This window comes from Miscanthus floridulus, chromosome 3 (assembly GCF_019320115.1).
Source record: "Miscanthus floridulus cultivar M001 chromosome 3, ASM1932011v1, whole genome shotgun sequence".
In the NCBI taxonomy this organism is placed as follows: Eukaryota; Viridiplantae; Streptophyta; class Magnoliopsida; order Poales; family Poaceae; genus Miscanthus; species Miscanthus floridulus.
Window position 1 is genome coordinate 140,706,674 of NC_089582.1, and position 17,176 is coordinate 140,723,849.

Here is a 17,176-nt window from a genome sequence, read left to right on the forward strand (position 1 = left end):
CTTATGATAGATGACTTAGAGGACTTAAGTTGCCTTCGGCTATGTGCTCTTGAAAACATCGAAGCCAATAAACTAAGGAATGCAAAATATTATAATGAAAAGGTCAAGATTAAGCAATTTTCTGAAGGAGACTTGGTCTAGAAAGTGAAATTGCCGATCAGGTCAAAGGATAGTAAATTCGGCAAATGGTAACCTAACTGGGAAGGACCTTATCGGATCAAACATTATGCGCCTGGTAATGCTTATATTTTGGAAACACTAAGAGGAGAGGAAGAATTTGACCGAGCAATCAATGGGAAATATCTAAAGAAATATTACCCTAGCGTTTGGATTAGTACTTAATAACCAATTTGTTTGGTCGTCAGCTCTAATAGCCGATATCAGAAAGGTATCGCCTCTAGTGCAAAAATAAACCCAAAGGGGTAAAAGCCGGTACAATGTGTATCGCCTATAGGAGCAAAGCAAACATGGATGGAGTGATGCGTATAATATGAAGTACGAAACAAAGGAAAATCACTCAAGACGAGGAAATTGTTTGCTAAATATCACCTATTACAAGCTACGGGTCGAAAAACACTTTGTTTACTATATCATCGACCAGGGTGTTGAAGGCTACAGAGTTGGCGGTGTTAAAGAAATCCTCAACCAAGCGCTCATGATCCCCAGGGTGTGCCGCGTCTGCAAAACCATGGGGAAGAAGCCAAAGATTATGGCCAGAGCGGGCTTATGCAGCAGCCAACGCCATGGTAGCACCATGAAAAACACCATGAAGAGCGACCTCCCTAACACGGTTCAGGATGTCGTGCAAGCAAACCATCGGAACGGTGCCCCTAGTATTAACAAATCCCACCACGTGATCCACAGCTGATCGAAGGATTTCCAACTGAGCAGTTAGATCTAAGAGATTTAAGGAAAGAATGATTAGAAATCTTGAGGGAAAAATTAATAAGAAGACAGAGAAATTGTGGTAGACGTCTCACCTATGATTCTGGCTTCAGCCATGTCCAACCTTTCCCCCACCGGGCTAGCCTCAGGGGGAGATTAGCCTTGAATCATGGCCAAAGCCGATTCTACAAGGGAGAGGTAGCTGGCTAGATTCTGGTTAGTCCTATCAATGGAGGCTAGCAGATCGTCATTGTCGATATGCCTCCTCAGATAGCGGGGGAGCTAGCGGCGAATTGGTACTGAAGATGACCCCAAAAGCTGAGCAGAGTCGGCCCTCTGCTCCGGAATGATGGGAGCATCCCAAGTTGCACCTTCTTGGCGATGAAGGCGCTGGCGTGATGATGCAGATCCATTGAGGGCCACCTCAATAGATCTCTTACTGTTCTCGATGATCTCAAACCTACGGAAAAACAGGAACTATACTAAGGACGCAGAAGGTTTGAGATGAAGTGGGTTGTTTTTTGATCCACAGCCATGGCTCTTATATATAGCCTGGGAAGGCGAGAAGATAGATTTTGCTGGGGGTGTGAAATTGAAATTAGATATGGAAATGGATCGACACTCCAGAAATTTAGGGGACAGATAACGAAGAGATAACAGATTCAGACTTATTGCTTCTCCAAATTACAAAATATCATGGGATGGATACGAAGAATTTACATTGACCAGAGATCAACCCACCAAGGCTTCATTGGATTGAAGGGAGTCTGGGTCCCCACAAGGCCGAAGGTCATCGTGAACCGAGTCACATTGTCTATTGATAAAATTATGCCAGGAGAAGGGGAAAGGCCACCCGCCTAATAGATGCCCAGCTGATTTCTCAGTGACTAGGAAACTGTGGGAAAGAAGCATGTGGCTTTCCCGGTGGGTGTTTGATGGAACGAATAAGGGGAAGGTGTCCACACATTTTAGCCATTACAAACACTAGAACAGCTCTACGAGCATGGGGAGAAGACTCAGGTGATATCACAAGAATTCTTTTAAACGCAGTAGCTGATCCTCTTGCTCGACAAGGCGCTCAAGATCTTCATAGCAAAAGAATAGACCATGGAGTGTCCGGTAGAGTCAGAAGCACTTAAGGGAGCAGATGGAAGAGAAACATAGCTGAATTATTGAGTTGCTCTAGCTAGAGTCGGATAGACATTTTATAGCTGGCCTAGAAAGATGAATCCAAGTGCCCGTGAAGCAATGATGCTCTCATAAAAGTTTTGAAGCATGGACTCATGAGCTGACATAGACGACGACAAATAGTAGACCCCAGATCAAGATTCTCTACCTATGGCTATGGACCTATCGGGGATACGGACGTGATAATTTTGGAATAAAATTACGTTTATCCCAAAATTGGGAGGCATGTGTTTACACCAAAAATTGGAAGAAGAATCGCAGGGACTCAAAAGCTCCCAAGATTATGTCATCAAGAAATCAATTGCGTGCAGGTCGGTATCAGCTGATTCGAATGCAACACTAGAATTGACTTTCTTCAGATAGCGCCAGCAGATAACGACAAAGGCTACGATCGGCGCCGGGACAAAGCATGTTGGACTCTACAAAAAGGGAAAGATTAGATTCCAAGTTATCTTAAATTCGGAATGTTTTCTCTAGGGCCAAAAATTGTGATGAGTCGTGCTTAGGTAGGAATCATGCGTAGGTTCTGGATATAAATATTGGACCTCAACTATTGTAAAGGACACACAATCAATCCAATACAAGTTACTTACTTTTTTTTGGCTCCGGCCACCCCTTAGGAGTAGGAGTAGAGTAGATCTCGGTGAGTTCTTTAGCGAGCAGGGCTACATCGGTTCGACCGACCTCTAGCTTATCTATAAGTACCGTCATGGCTTATACTTCTATTCGTATGGCTGCATCGATCCGGTCGACCTCCACTGTGACTCTGGTATAAGTTAGTTATCAACTCTTGTTTAGTTCAAGTATGGCTGCATCGATCTGGTCGACCTCCACTGCTCGAACTAGATTAAGGTCAAGTTATCAGCTCTATCTAAGGGCGGCGTTCCTTCAGATAGATTCATTAAGTTATCGATATTGTTTATTACTTTCATTGTTTATTTGATTACAGCAATATCACTTTGCCCGATTGGGATTGATATAGATCGACCTTATATCATTTTAACCCATCGTTTGTTAATCTAAATTTGATCTAATTTGCACTTTAAATGATGAGTTATATTTTATTGGCTGTTTTATATCAATCTTGGTCATGCATAGTGTGCGGTTAAGACATATCTGATCTTGAGTAGATCTATTGGCTAGCGAAAACCGTTCTATGGCCCGTTATCACGGCCTGTGTGATTCTGCCTCACACCCCACTATTAGCACCATTGAGTGGGGATCATTATTTGGTAGATTTATTCCTGATAGGGCATGACCTTAACTGTGCGCTATGCCTGAATCGACTGTTTTAGCCGATATCGAGTGCTTTCACAAACAGTTCATGTCACGAGACCATTGAAATAAAGATAGGTCGAAAGATGTGTTAGCCCCATGATCTTGTTATTGTATTACGACCTGCATGATTCTGCCTCATGCCCCACTGATATTAGTAATAAGTTAGGGTCGTCGAATCTATTGTTGTTTCTACAGCCTGTATGATTCTGCCTCATGCCCCACTGGTCATAGCGATAGATGAGATCTAATATGTTCATTAGATTTATCTTTATTAAATGGTTAAATGATGATGAGTTATTTCTTTTATATAAAAGGGATTTGGTTACTTGCAGTCATTAGCTTAGCATAAACTAATTATTGTTGATATCTTATTGCCATTGACTAATATTTGTGTAAATAACGATATTCATCCTGAATGATAATTGATTTTTCTTACACAACCTCATGAGCTTTAACTGATTTATTCTTATGAGTTACACTGAAGCTTCCCCTTCGATGGTGCTATTTGAAAGTTTTGAGATGCTCAGCGACATGTCCTTTGTTTGGTTCAGGTAAAATGAGATGAAGCTAAAATCAGACGGAGCTAGTGAGTTGAGATGGTTTATGTATCGAAGAGTAGAAAGGCTCAGATCAAACATCAGAGAGTGTGGAATTGTCAGAACATAGAACCATCAACTGCTAGATAGGCTAGGGGCCAAGGGCCATACAGAAACAACATGAATGCTATGTATAATCCGAACTCAGAGAAGTCAATCATCGCCTTTCCTAGTGATGTAAACTAAAGAAAATTCCCACCAGATCCTTTACCCAAACAATTGCAAACTCCAAAGGAATAGTAAGCACTATCGCTAACCATGATCGGTGGTGCATTTCACTCGCTAGAAACCTTGGAGACCTTGGGAACATCCACGGGGAACATATCGATCTCGTCCATCCACGGGTTGGTCTCCTCTGCTAGGTTCACCGAGCGGAGCGCCCTCCACACGGCGCTGTTGCACTTGAACCCCGCCCTGAATGTGATCTGCCACATGCGGTGGCGCCGGTGGATCCTCCTCTTAGCCTCGCTATGGGCTAGCTTGTACCAGAGCGAGCTACTGGACGTGTTCCCGAACTGGTGCAGCGTCATCCGCGACGGCTCCATGTGCCAGTCCATGAGCGACAGGTTGCTCTCTAGCTCATCCAGCATAGCGTGCCCCCCCGCGTGGATGTAGAAGTGCTCGAAGGCCAGCTTGAAGTTCGGGATGTATGGCTTCACCTTCTTCATCTTGAGCACCTTCTTGGCGACCAGTGTGGCCTATTAGTTGATCTCCACCAATAGGTGGGCCCTTGTCTCTGCGCCCTGATCAGGGGCGCCCAACCCTAATATGGTTGGTGGGCCCCTGTCGCACAGCACTATAAAAGAAGGTGGGGATCACGGCTCTAACTACGAGGTTGATCTGAGCCACCGTGATCCACCTACAGGAAAACCTAACCTAGTCTAAAGAAGAGTGCTGCCAGCGATGAGAAGCCCTACCGACTCCATTGTCGCCTCTGCATCATCACCACCACGCTGGACTCCATCGCACCGAGCTCCCTCGACATCGGCGTCCATGAGGCTACAGCGCAACTGCGCTAGGGTGAACTAGAGGAACCCTAAGTAAGATGCTTATCTCGATCTGTGGTTTAGAGGCACTGTTGTGTCTAACAATGGTATCAGAGCCATGGTTGCCTAATGTGTAGACCTAGTATGGGGTAAAGCATTAAAAAGAAATCAAAGAAATCGTAAGGTTTTGATCCATTTCGGAATGAAACCCTAACCCTAACCGGGTAAAAGAAAATTATAAAGAGACCGGGGGGTGGCGGACGTCACTGAACTCCCGGTCACAACCACCACCGCGTGGGGAAAGGTGTCGCACCGCCGTCTTCGTCGGCGCATGGAAAGAAAAGAAATGACCCTGTTCGGATCTAAGAAGAAAGAGGGTTATCCTAACCCTAACTCTAATCGGGTGAAACACAGAGAAGAGAAAGGGTGTCGGTTTTTGGAAATGATCTCAAAGCCGAACCCTAACCCATGAATCAGTCTTGGGGAAGAACAACAGTGAACCCTAATCCCCAATCGGTTGAATCCGAGAAGAAAATCTAGAAAGCAGATCCAAAAGAAGAAGAAGGGGAAGAGGGGAAGGGGATTATCTCGCCGATCTCGAATCAAACCGAAAGAAAAATCAAATCGGGTTAATCCTGACCCTAACAAAACCCTAATCCTAACCCTAATCCCCAATCATAAGACTTAGATCTAGAAGGGGAAGAAGAAAGGGAAGGGCAGAGGCCTACCTCGCCGCTGTCGACACCGCCATCGCGCGGGATGAACAGGCGCGCTTCCGCTTCACCGACGCGCGAGAAGAAGGCATCGCTGCCACTAGGGCATGGCCCTCACGCACGTGGTAGGGCACCACCGCTAGGCCACTCGACGGCAGCGTGCTCACCTATTGGGGAACGCACGCACCGGCGAGGGCGTCGACGATGGCGCCATGGCCATTTCGTTCTCTGTGCTCACTCTCTGCGCTGCGGGGCTGAGAGAGGAAGCGACCGGCTGTGGGCTGAGGAAAGAGAAAGGGAACGAAGAGAATGTGTTAGGGTTTGGGGTGACGACATCATCGCTGAGGTTTTGTTCACCCGGCCCACGCGCGCGTCCGTCCAATGAAATTTGACGGTCCATATTCATTGGACTGACTTTTGGCCCAGGCGGGCAAGCGCACCGGGCTACTTTGCCGGCCCAGGCCTAGGTTGCGGCCTGGGTCAGCGCAGCGCACGCACGCACGGTTGAAAGGGCAGTGCTGGGCCGGGCCACTGTGCGAGTTCCGGCCCAAGATCAGTTTTTTCATTTTTATTTTCCAGTAATTGCTTATTTCTGAAAAAGGAAAAAATAGCTCAAACAAAAATAGAAAAAGTAATTTTCCCTGTGGGTAAAATTCAAGAAATTGAGTATACATTTTCCGCTGCTAAAGAAATTGTTTATTCTCTAGTTATTTTGAATCAACGTGATATTTAATTGGAGAAAAAGAGAGTTTTTCCACTGCTAAAGAAATTGTTTATTCTACAGTTATTTTAAACCAACGTGATATTTAATTGGAGAAAAAGAGAGTTTTTCCGCTGCTAAAGAAATTATTTATTCTCTAGTTATTTTGAACCAACGTGACATTTAATTAGAGAAAAAGAGAGTTTTTTCGCTGCTAAAGAAATTGTTTATTCTCAAGTTATTTTGAACCAACGTGATATTTAATTGGAGAAAAAGGGATTTTGACATGAATATGATGTTGTTATTTTCTGACCAACATTGTTAATAACAATATTGTAAATTTTAATGATTTATGCATTAATTCTATTTCTGCCCAACGGTGATGTAGAGTTAGTGTATAAGAACAGTTGTAAATTTTAATGATTTATGCATTAATTCTATTTCTACCCAACGGTGATGTAGAGTTAGTGTATAAGAATAGTTGTAAATTGTAATGATTTATGCATTAATTCTATTTCTGCACAATGGTGATGTAGAGTTAGTGTATAAGAACAGTTGTATGTTTTAATTTTGACCAACGTCGAAATCAAGACATGCAATTGTTAGAGATCCCCACTACAAGGAGTAGAAGAAAAAGATTGACCTGGCCTTCATCTTAACTGAGGAGGACTGGGTAGTCACCTCACCGTGTCCCACTGATTCTGTGGCACCGATGAGAGAGACAAACAAGACTGATGTCGCTTGGGTAACTAAAGAAAGGGATTTTGAATCTCAAAAGATGTCCTATGACCTTAAGCATAGGAAGTGGGTCACTGCCAACAAAAAATGTTTGGCTGTGATAAAGAACACGATTAAGCCTGCAATTGTGGGCTCAATCCTAGAGTGTGACACGGTCACCAGTACCTCAATAGAATAAAGAGTCAGTTCACTGGCTCTTCAAAGACATATGCTATCTAGCTGATAAAGCAGCTAGTGACAGAGAGTTACTCTAGAAATGGTGGCATAAGAGAGCTCACGATGCCTCGTCAAAATTATGGCAGTGTCGTTTAGGCCATATTTCGAGGGAGAGAATAGAAAGACTAGTTAAGAATAATATTCTTTCTCCATTAGAGCTCTCAGATTTAGAACAATACAGAGAATGCATAAAAGGAAAGTATGTAAAGAAAATTAAGAAAGATGCTAAACGAAGCACATGAATTTTACAGATTATTCACACAGATATCTGTGGTTAGTTTCCTATAAAGAGTGTGGATGGTTATGATTCATTCATAACATTCACAGATGATTACTCCCATTATGGCTATATTTATCCAATCAAAGAAAGAAAAGAAGCATTGGATAAATTTAAGATATTTAAGGCAAAAGTTGAAAACCAACACAATTTAAAGATTAAGATAGTCATATCCGACCGTGGGGGGGAGTACTACGGTCGGCATACCCCATATGGCCAAGTTTCTGGACCTTTTGCAAGGTTCTTACAGGAGAATGGCATAGTAGCCCAGTATTCTACATCGGGCGAACCTCAACAGAATGGAGTAGCTAAAACAAGCAATCGTACCCTGATGGATATGGTGCGCAGTATGATAAGTTACTCTATCTTACCGTTGAGCCTGTGGATGAAAGCGTTAAAAACCGCCATTCATATTCTCAATAGAGTACCAAGTAAGTCGGTGCCCAAAACACCATATGAGTTGTGGACAGAAAGAGTACCCTCACTAAATCACTTACGTGTGTGGGGGAGTCCTGCTGAGGCTAAAGTATTTAACCCAAACATTGGGAAGCTAGATCCCAAAACAGTAAGTTGCCATTTCATTGGCTACCAAAAAAAGTCAAAAGATTTTCATTTCTACTGTCCAGAGAGACATACAAAATTTATGGAAACGAGACACGCTGTCTTCCTAAAGGATGAATTGATGAGGGGGAGCATGGTAGCTCGAGAAATTAATCTTGAAGAGAAGCAGGTGTATGCGCCAACTCCGATGATTCCTGAGCCAATTTTCTCACTGCCTGCTGTCGCTGCACCGATAGTGTAAGATACTGTGATGTCAGCACCTGTTGTTATTCCATCTGTGGCAACAATGAATGACGATAAAGAACCTATTCTTCAGGATCCTATAGAATCTATTGCCACATATGAGGGGAAGCAACAATAGCCTCAAACAGAAGATGTGCCACATGTGGAGGCCCCTAGAAGGTCTCAAAGGGTTAGAAAATCAGCTATTCCTACTGACTATGAAGTATACAACATTGAGGAATTTCAAATTGAGGCAGATCCCACCTCATTTGAAGAAGCCATGAGAAGTGATCATTCATCAAAGTGGCTTGAGGCCATGGAAGATGAAATTAAATCTATGAATGCCAATAATGTTTGGGACTTGAAAATAATTCCTAAAGGAGCCAAAACAGTAGGCTATAAATGGGTCTACAAAACAAAACTTGACTCTCAAAGGAATATAGAGAGATATAAAGCGTGACTTGTGGCAAAAGGTTTTACGAAAAGAGAAGGCATTGATTACAATGAGACATTTTCTCCAGTCTCATGTAAGATTTTCTTTAGAATCATAATGGTATTAGTGACATATTACGTTTTAGAATTACATCAGATGGATGTAAAGACGACATTTCTCAACGGAGGCTTGGAGGAAAATATTTACATGGCACAACCGAAAGGTTTTATCATGGAAGGAAAAGAACGAATGGGATGCCGCCTAAAGAAATCAATTTATGGATTAAAACAAGCTTGAAGATAGTGGTACTTGAAGTTTGATTAGACAATAAAGAATTTTAGATTTAAAGAGAATGTAGAGGACAATTATGCCTATACAAAGTTTAAGAATGTAAAGTTTATCTTTCTTGTCCTGTATGTGGATGATATCTTACTTGCTAGTAGTGATGTCAATCTACTACTGGAGATAAAGAAGTGTTTGTCTTCAAAATTTGATATGAAAGATCTTGGTGAAGCCTCATTCGTTCTAGGGATCAAGATTCACCGAGATAGAAGTAAAGGGGTATTAGGACTATCACAAAAGGCATACATAGAAAGAATCTTAAAGAAATTTAGTATGCACAAATGTAGTCCCTCACCTGCTCCTATAGTAAAGGGCGGCAGATATGGAGATTTTCAATGCCCCAGGAACCAATATGAGATCGATCAAATGAAAGCGGTTTCATATGCTTCAGCTGTCAGAAGCTTGCAATATGCTCAAGTATGTACGTGCCTTGACTTGACATTTGTTACTGGGTTACTTGGCAGATTCCAAAGCAATCCTAGAACAGAACACTAGAAATTGGTAAAGAAAGTCTTGCATTATTTGCAAGGAACGAAAGGCCTCATGATGACGTATAGAAGATCTGATTTACTTCATATAGTGGGATATTCAGATTATGATTATGCGGGAGATGATAGAAAATCCACGTCAGGATATGTGTTCACTCTCGCAGGGGGAACTATTTCATGGAAAAGCTTAAAGCAAACCGTCACTACATCGTCCATAATATATGCCGAGGTTGTAGCGTGTTATGAGGCAACGGGGCAGGTAAACTGGCTAAAGAAGTTCATACCCAGTTTGAAGGTGGTTGACAATATCTATAGACCACTTAAGTTATACTGCGATAATAATCCGGCACTACAGTATGCTCACAACAATAAGTCAAGTGGTGCTGCCAAACACATTGACATAAAGTATTATGTTGTGAAAGATAAAGTCCGGGATCAAGTCATAAGTCTTGAGTATATAAGTACCAAAAAGATACTCGCGGATCCGCTTACAAAAGGCTTACCACCCAACGTGTTCAGAGAACATGTAGCTGGCATGGGCTTAAGGAAAAGCCTAAAATTCCTGGACAAAAGAAGGTCCAAAGTCAAGTATCTATTTCAGAACAGAGTGGTGTGTTGTAGATGTTAAATCTATCGACAATTGATCGTGACGATGAAACATGTTCTATACGCTAATCTGTAATGGAATGAACACAAGGAAATGATATGAAATGAAAGATGGTAGTGAGATCAAGGGGAGAATGTTAGTCGATCTCCACCAATAGGCCCACCCTTGTCTCTACGTCCTGATTGGGGGCGTCCAACCCTAATATGGTTGGTGGATCCCTATCGCACAGCACTATAAAAGGTAGGGATCATGACTCTAACTACGAGGTTGATCTGACCTACAGGAAAACCTAATCTGATCTAAAGAAGAGTGCTGCCAACGACGGAAAGCAAAACCCTAAGTAAGATGCTTACCCCGATCTATGGTTTAGAAGCACTGTCGTGTCTAACATGACCATGAACAGCAGCTGCTCTGACAGCGGCAGCACCAGCAGGCCTAGCATCGTGATGTTGGTCTTGAGTGCATCGCCCGCCACCGCCATTAGGTCCCTGGACAGCGACACGCCCAGGACGCCCTCGCCATCCTGCTCCTGCGTCACGCAGCTGAAGCACCGGTCGTCGGTGCCCTTGTGCATGCGCACCGTGTGCACCAGCTCGTACTTGGCCCGCCGTCGGTCGGATAGCCGGTTCGAGAGCAGCACCGCCGCGCCGCCCCTCCAGAACAGGCAGTTGGACACCAGCTTGGAGCGGCCGTTGCCCGAGTACTAGTTGAGCGTGATGTTCTCTGTGCTGATCACCAGCGCGTACGACCCCAGGTGCGTCTGCAGCAGGTCCCTGGCGAGGTCCACGGACAGCAACCCTGCGCTGCACGCCTGCACCCCATCCCACCGAGGTTGTAGCTCACCATGTTCCCGCGCAGCTTGTAGTGGTTCACCACCATGGCCGACAGCGATGGCATCGGGTTGAACAGGCTGCAGTTCACCACCAGGATCCCAATGTCCTTGGGCTTCACGCCTGTCTTGGCCAGCAGCTCATCCACGGCGCCGAACATCACCTCCCGCGCCTCCACGCGCGCCTCGTCCATGGACGGGTTGGGCGGCACCCGCGTGATGGCGGGGGGAAGGTACGTGTCCTCGCCGAGCCCCGAGCGCTCCAGGATCTTGCGCTGGAACTCGAGGCTAGCGTCCGTGAAGCAGCCGGTGAGCCTAGAGCAGCGCATGAAGGTGTCGCGCGTGCACCGCCGCTCGAGACCCGGCTTGTAGCAGGCGAAGTCCACCAGGTACACGGGCCACAGGCGGGTCAGGAAGTAAGCCGTGCCTAGGAAGATGAGTAGTGTGGAGCAGGCCACCGCGGAGATGAGGTTGAGGTAGAGGTGCGCCCACAGGTCGGCCACGTCACGCGGGGACAGTGTGGAGAGGTGCACGGCGACCAGCACCATCAGCGGGGTCAGCAGCAGGTACATGCCATGGGTGATGAGGTAATGGTACCCTAGCTTCACGTACTTTAGCCGCACCGACTGCTGGAAGTTCGGCAGCTACCGCGACGGCGACGGCGACGGCGTGGCGCCTGTGGTAGCGGCCGGATCGGTCGGCGGCGCCGGGTTTTCCATGGCCCCTCTGTAACAGAGTTCGGTCAGGCCAGTAAAACGAGAAAAACAACAACGCCGAGATGAAACTTCACAATGTTGTGCCTTGTTGCTTGTGTAAAGGATCTGAGTAGAGATATGGCTAGCTAAAAAAATGCAATGCGTTTCCTTAATTTCTTCAACATCCGAGTCAAGAAGTTGCCACAAAAATCGACCAAACAAAAATGAATGAAAAGTAACCCTCATATTTTTTCCTTAAATCTGAATTATCAGTTATCTTAGGTGCCAAAGAACAGCAATTCAGAACAGAAATGGTCACAAGTTTTTCACCAAGCAAATACATGTGCCGGCACAAGAACTATAGACCATCACAGCTTCCTGGCCTTTCGCATGCTAGGGACTGGACATGATTAAGCCTTTCAAGCTAGTGCCAGGTGGTTTCCGGTATGTGTACATCGCCATCAACAAGTTCTCCAAGTGGATCGAGTATAAACCGCTTGTCTCAGCTATGACAAAGAAGGCAGTCGAGATTTTCGAAGATATCATCCACAGATTTGGTCTCCCAAACAGCATTATCACCGACCTCGGAACCACATTCACTGGCCATCATTTTTGGGACTTCTGCGAAGACTGATGCATCTCCATCAAATACGTCTCCGTTGCCCATCCTAGAGTCAATGGCCAGGTCGAACGGGCAAACGGCATGATCCTTGATGCCCTAAAAAAGAGGCTATATCAGAAAGAAGAAAAGCATCTGGGCAGACAGCTCAAAGAGCTACCAGTTGTGGTCTGGGGACTACGTACTCAAGCTAGTCGCAACACCGGTGTGTCTCCATATTTCTTGATCTATGGCTCAGAAGCCATACTACCAGCGGACATTGCCTTTCGAGCACCTAGGGTGGAACACTATGATGAAGAGCAAGCCACAGCTATTCGAACTGAGGACGTCAATAGACCCGAGGAGGAACGCCTGATCACCTATGTCTGCATAGCCAAATATCTAGAAGGCTTGTGGAGATACTACAACCGCAACATCAAAGGTCGTTCACTTGCTGTCGGCGACCTTGTTCTCCGTAGAAAGCAAAAAACCGAAGGGATGCACAAGCTCTCCTCCCCTTAGGAAGGGCCTTACGTCATCATAGAGGTTACCCGACCACGGTCTTACCGGCTATGTGACTTGGACAGAATCAATATTCCTAGTTCATGGCACATCGAGCTCCTTATGCGTTTCTATCCTTGAAACGCTCCAGATATGTATCCTCCTCTCCATGATGAGTAAAGTTTTGGTCTCCATAATTTGTCTCCATTATTTCTCCATTATGGTTTAATCTGGATTTGCGGTTGCCAGCTCTAAGCTACTCCTTAACGAACTCCAATACGTGATCTCCATAAACTCTTCGACCACGTTTCTCCAATTCTCCAACGTATTTCGCCAAACAGGTTTTTCCAAATCTCCAAACACGTTTCTCCAAATCTCTAAGATATTTCTCCAACTGCTGAGCAGCACATGTCTTGTTCTGTGCTCTATGGAGAAGACCCAGTCTCCGATCTCTCCCTACATATGCTACGGGCTCCACGCTTTGCGTTATGGGTGGTCGGCTGTGGTTCCTTGGTCATGCCTATTCCTCCTACATGTGCACGAGATCTACACTCGATGTTATGGACTATGGGCTAGCCAAGGCCAAGAGCACAGTAGAGAACTAATAGCTCAGATGCCATTGACTAATATTTGTCTAAATAACGATATTCATCCTGAATGATAACTAATTTTTCTTACACAACCCTATGAGCTTTAACTGATTTATTCTTATGAGTATGTTGGAATCGACTCTTTAGTCGATCTCCTTTCATATCGGCTCTCAAAGCCGCACATTCGGGACTGTCTGGAAACACAGGCATGTTCCGCCTTAAATTACTAATTAGCTTTCTCTCCTTGTTAATTGTAGGGTCAAATTGACTGGCATGTCTTAGGAGGAGTACGCAGGATCGACCACCCCTATGTTGAAGCTAGGCGGATCTATAGCTCCATCAAGCAGACCCATTTGGCTTGCTCGTGTGCCCTCGGCACGGGACAAAATTTTAGTGTCAACACACGTTCTTGGCATGCTCGATGGACCCATAATCATCATGGTGGTTTACAACAACAATGACATCCTTATGGTACATTACGAAGACCTACCTGATGGAGATAAAGGTGTCATCAGCAAAGCTATAGAAGAATTTCAAAACAAGTGTTTGTTGTCCTACACCAAAACATGTGACAACACAATTGTTCAGAAATATCCACTACCAAGAGTTCTATTGCATGGGTAGTCAGATGCAGTTGAAGCTAAAGACAGATGTTTCTTCACGGAAGCTGTTAACAAATCTGTTCATGATGTCATATCAAGCCATAATGAAGCTTTCTTGGACACATTCCACAACGCCATGAAAGAAGTGTTTCATGGGTTTCCAGATGATCAGGTCAGGCCAGCTTATTACAACATTCAACATCCATCGACCTAAGGACTAATCAAGTCGATACCAACCATTAAGAAGCAGCACCAGCTGGTAATGATGATGTCTAGGCAGTTCAGAATTCTTCTAAATAAGCTCAAGATACTACTATGAATCAGATACAGTATAATCCTAGATCATCAGTGCAACATGTGCAACAGCCGGCGGGGCAAGGTTAGAACCAGGTGATTAATTTTGGCACATCGGGCCACATACCGTCGTCGGCTCAAAAAATAGCACCATCAATTCAAAGGATCCGTAGGGATATAGATCCTCATGTATATAATCAGAGACTCCAAGCAGGAAACCAGCAAAGGACCCAGCAGATAGAGATTCCATAAGGGTATTATTATGGCACAGATTATTACACCCTTCACATGATTCCGAATCCAGGGTATCAAGGCACATGGGATTTCAATCCATAGATGGGTCAACAGGTGCAGAGAAATCCAAATTCACATGCTAATGAGTTGTTGCTAAAGGTGATAGAGATGATGAAGAATTAGTTCGGTCTGAAGCCAAAAGGACTGACCTTCTTGTACAAACGCTCATATCCAGAATGGTACGATTTGGTCACCCTTTCTACAAATTACAGGCTCCTAGAGTTTGCCAAGTTCACTGACCAGGACAGCATAAGCATGATAGAACATGTTAGTCGATATCTTATACAATTGGGCGAGGCATTAGTTGAGGAGGCCCATCGAGTTCGTTTCTTCTCCCTGTCACTATCAAGGCCAGCCTTCACTTGGTTTTCATCATTGCCAGTCAACTCCATCGCCAACTGGGCTGACCTAGAAAAGAAATTTCATATATATTTTTATACTGGGACTAGAAAAAAGAAGATTACCAATTCAACAACTATAAGATAGAAAACTAATGAATTGGGCACTGAGTTTCTTCAGAGGTTCCTGGAGACTAGAAATTTGTGCTTCTCATTAAACTTGGCTGATGATCAGCTAGCTGCTTTGGCCGTTCAAGGGATGTTGCCAACACAGAAAGAAAAGCTGCTGGGACATAAATTTGGCAACTTGGGTCAATTGGCTCAACGAGTGGCAGCGCTCAATAACCAATTCTAGAGTATGCACAGAGATACTCGATTCCATAAAAGTACCATAGTGGCCAAAGCTTATAATCCATACTCAGTCGATGACGGCTATGAAGATGAAGAAGAAGAGGTTGCTATGGCTGAATAGAATTGAGGCAAAAAGACAGTAATGGTGTCAAATCCTTGGAGAACAGGAGAGCTATGACTTTGATGTCACAAAATCAGACAAGCTCTTTGATTTTTTGCTTGAGAAGGGACAAATTAAGGTGCCCAATAATCATGTTATATTGCCCCCAGATCAGTTGAAGAATAAGAAGTTCTACAAGTTTCATAACGCTACTTCTCATTCCACTAATGAATGTAGAATTTTTTGGCAGCATATATAGAGGACTATTCAGCAAGGAAGACTCAAATTTAATACGCCTCGAAAAATGAAAGTTGATGATAATCCTTTCCCAGGAGATCAAAACATGGTCGATGCTAGGCTGCTCAAAGGAAAGACTAAGGTCCTAACATCAACCAAATGAAGGGAAGCTAGAACAGTCGATCCTGATATGCAAATATCGGCTGACGAATATAGAGAAATTAGAAGACATCGCGACAGGCAAAAGAGCCGATATGAGTAGGGAGAAATATCAAAAGGTGGGGCAACAAAGCTACGGGTCACATCTCGAATTATGTTGAATAAATGGCAGTGGCAGAAGGAAAATGATTATCAGCGTTGGTTAGAAAAGCAAGAATACCAACGTCAATAGGAAAGAGAAAGGTATGAAAGAAAGCAAGCTAAATTGCATTGAAATTATCATTTCTTCAAATATTGCTAGAATGAAGGTTTGAAGTTGCCTACCAGGAATAGCTATCTAGAGTGCAGTGATCAGTATTGGGAGTTTAGGCAATCTCAAGCCAACCGCCGGTCTATCCATGCTCAAAATGCATATCATCATGATAACATGGATCGGCGCTTAAAAATGGAAATATTCATAATCAGCTTGGAAAAAGAGTTGTTGATCAAGACTGAGCTGATTATGAAGAAGAAGGCAACGAGAGAAAGTATGTTTGGCAGGAAGGCCAATGATGTCCAAGAGGTTTGACAAGAAGCCAGAAGAGAAGGGTGCAACGCCTAAGGAATAGAGAGTTGGAACAGGCTCAGGCATCCGGTCATCCTCAAGTATGGCGTGCTAAGCGAACAGCCGATAGAAAGCAACCATCGGCTAATATTCAAATGGCTTTTCTGTTGCCATCAAAGTTCAAAGCTCCAGTAGATCAAGAAGTTTATTCAGATTTCGATGAATTGGAGTATGAGGAGATAGTTGCTAAGTTGACGATTATACAACAAGCAATATTTGATAAACTAGTCAAGCATCAGCAATTAAAAGCTTTATATGTAAAAGGTTTGGTTGATGGGAAGCCGATGAACAAGATGTTGGTAGATGGAGGTGCTTCTGTCAATCTCATGTCTTACACCACCTTTTGTAAGCTTGGCAAGGGACCAAGAGATCTGATTGAGACCGACATGATGCTTAAAGACTTTGGGGGTAATGCATCTAAGACCCGGGGGGCAATAAACATCGAAGTAACAATCGGGAGTAAGACTCTGCTCACCACATTCTTCGTCATCGATGGAAAAGGGTCGTATAGTTTGCTCCTTGGTCGTGATTGGATTCATGCGAACTATTGTGTACCATCAACCATGCATTAGTGTTTGATTCAATGGCATGGAGATGATGTCGAACTAGTTCGCGCTGATGAGTCTGTGAGCATTGCAACAGCCGATCCAGTATTCTAGGAACTAGGAGACTTTGAATGCTTTTCTGGCAAGTTATGGGAAGGAGGCTTCATTAGAATCAACGATGAAAGCCAACAGCCGATCCGAGCAGTCGA

The 17,176-nt window shown here is 44.2% G+C and overlaps 1 pseudogene; it reads right to left on the minus strand.

The window, feature by feature from the left end:
* Positions 1 to 4,222: 4,222 nt before the first annotated feature.
* On the minus strand, positions 4,223 to 11,778 carry LOC136547256 (3-ketoacyl-CoA synthase 11-like; annotated as a pseudogene).
* Between the last annotated feature and the right edge of the window lie 5,398 nt (positions 11,779 to 17,176).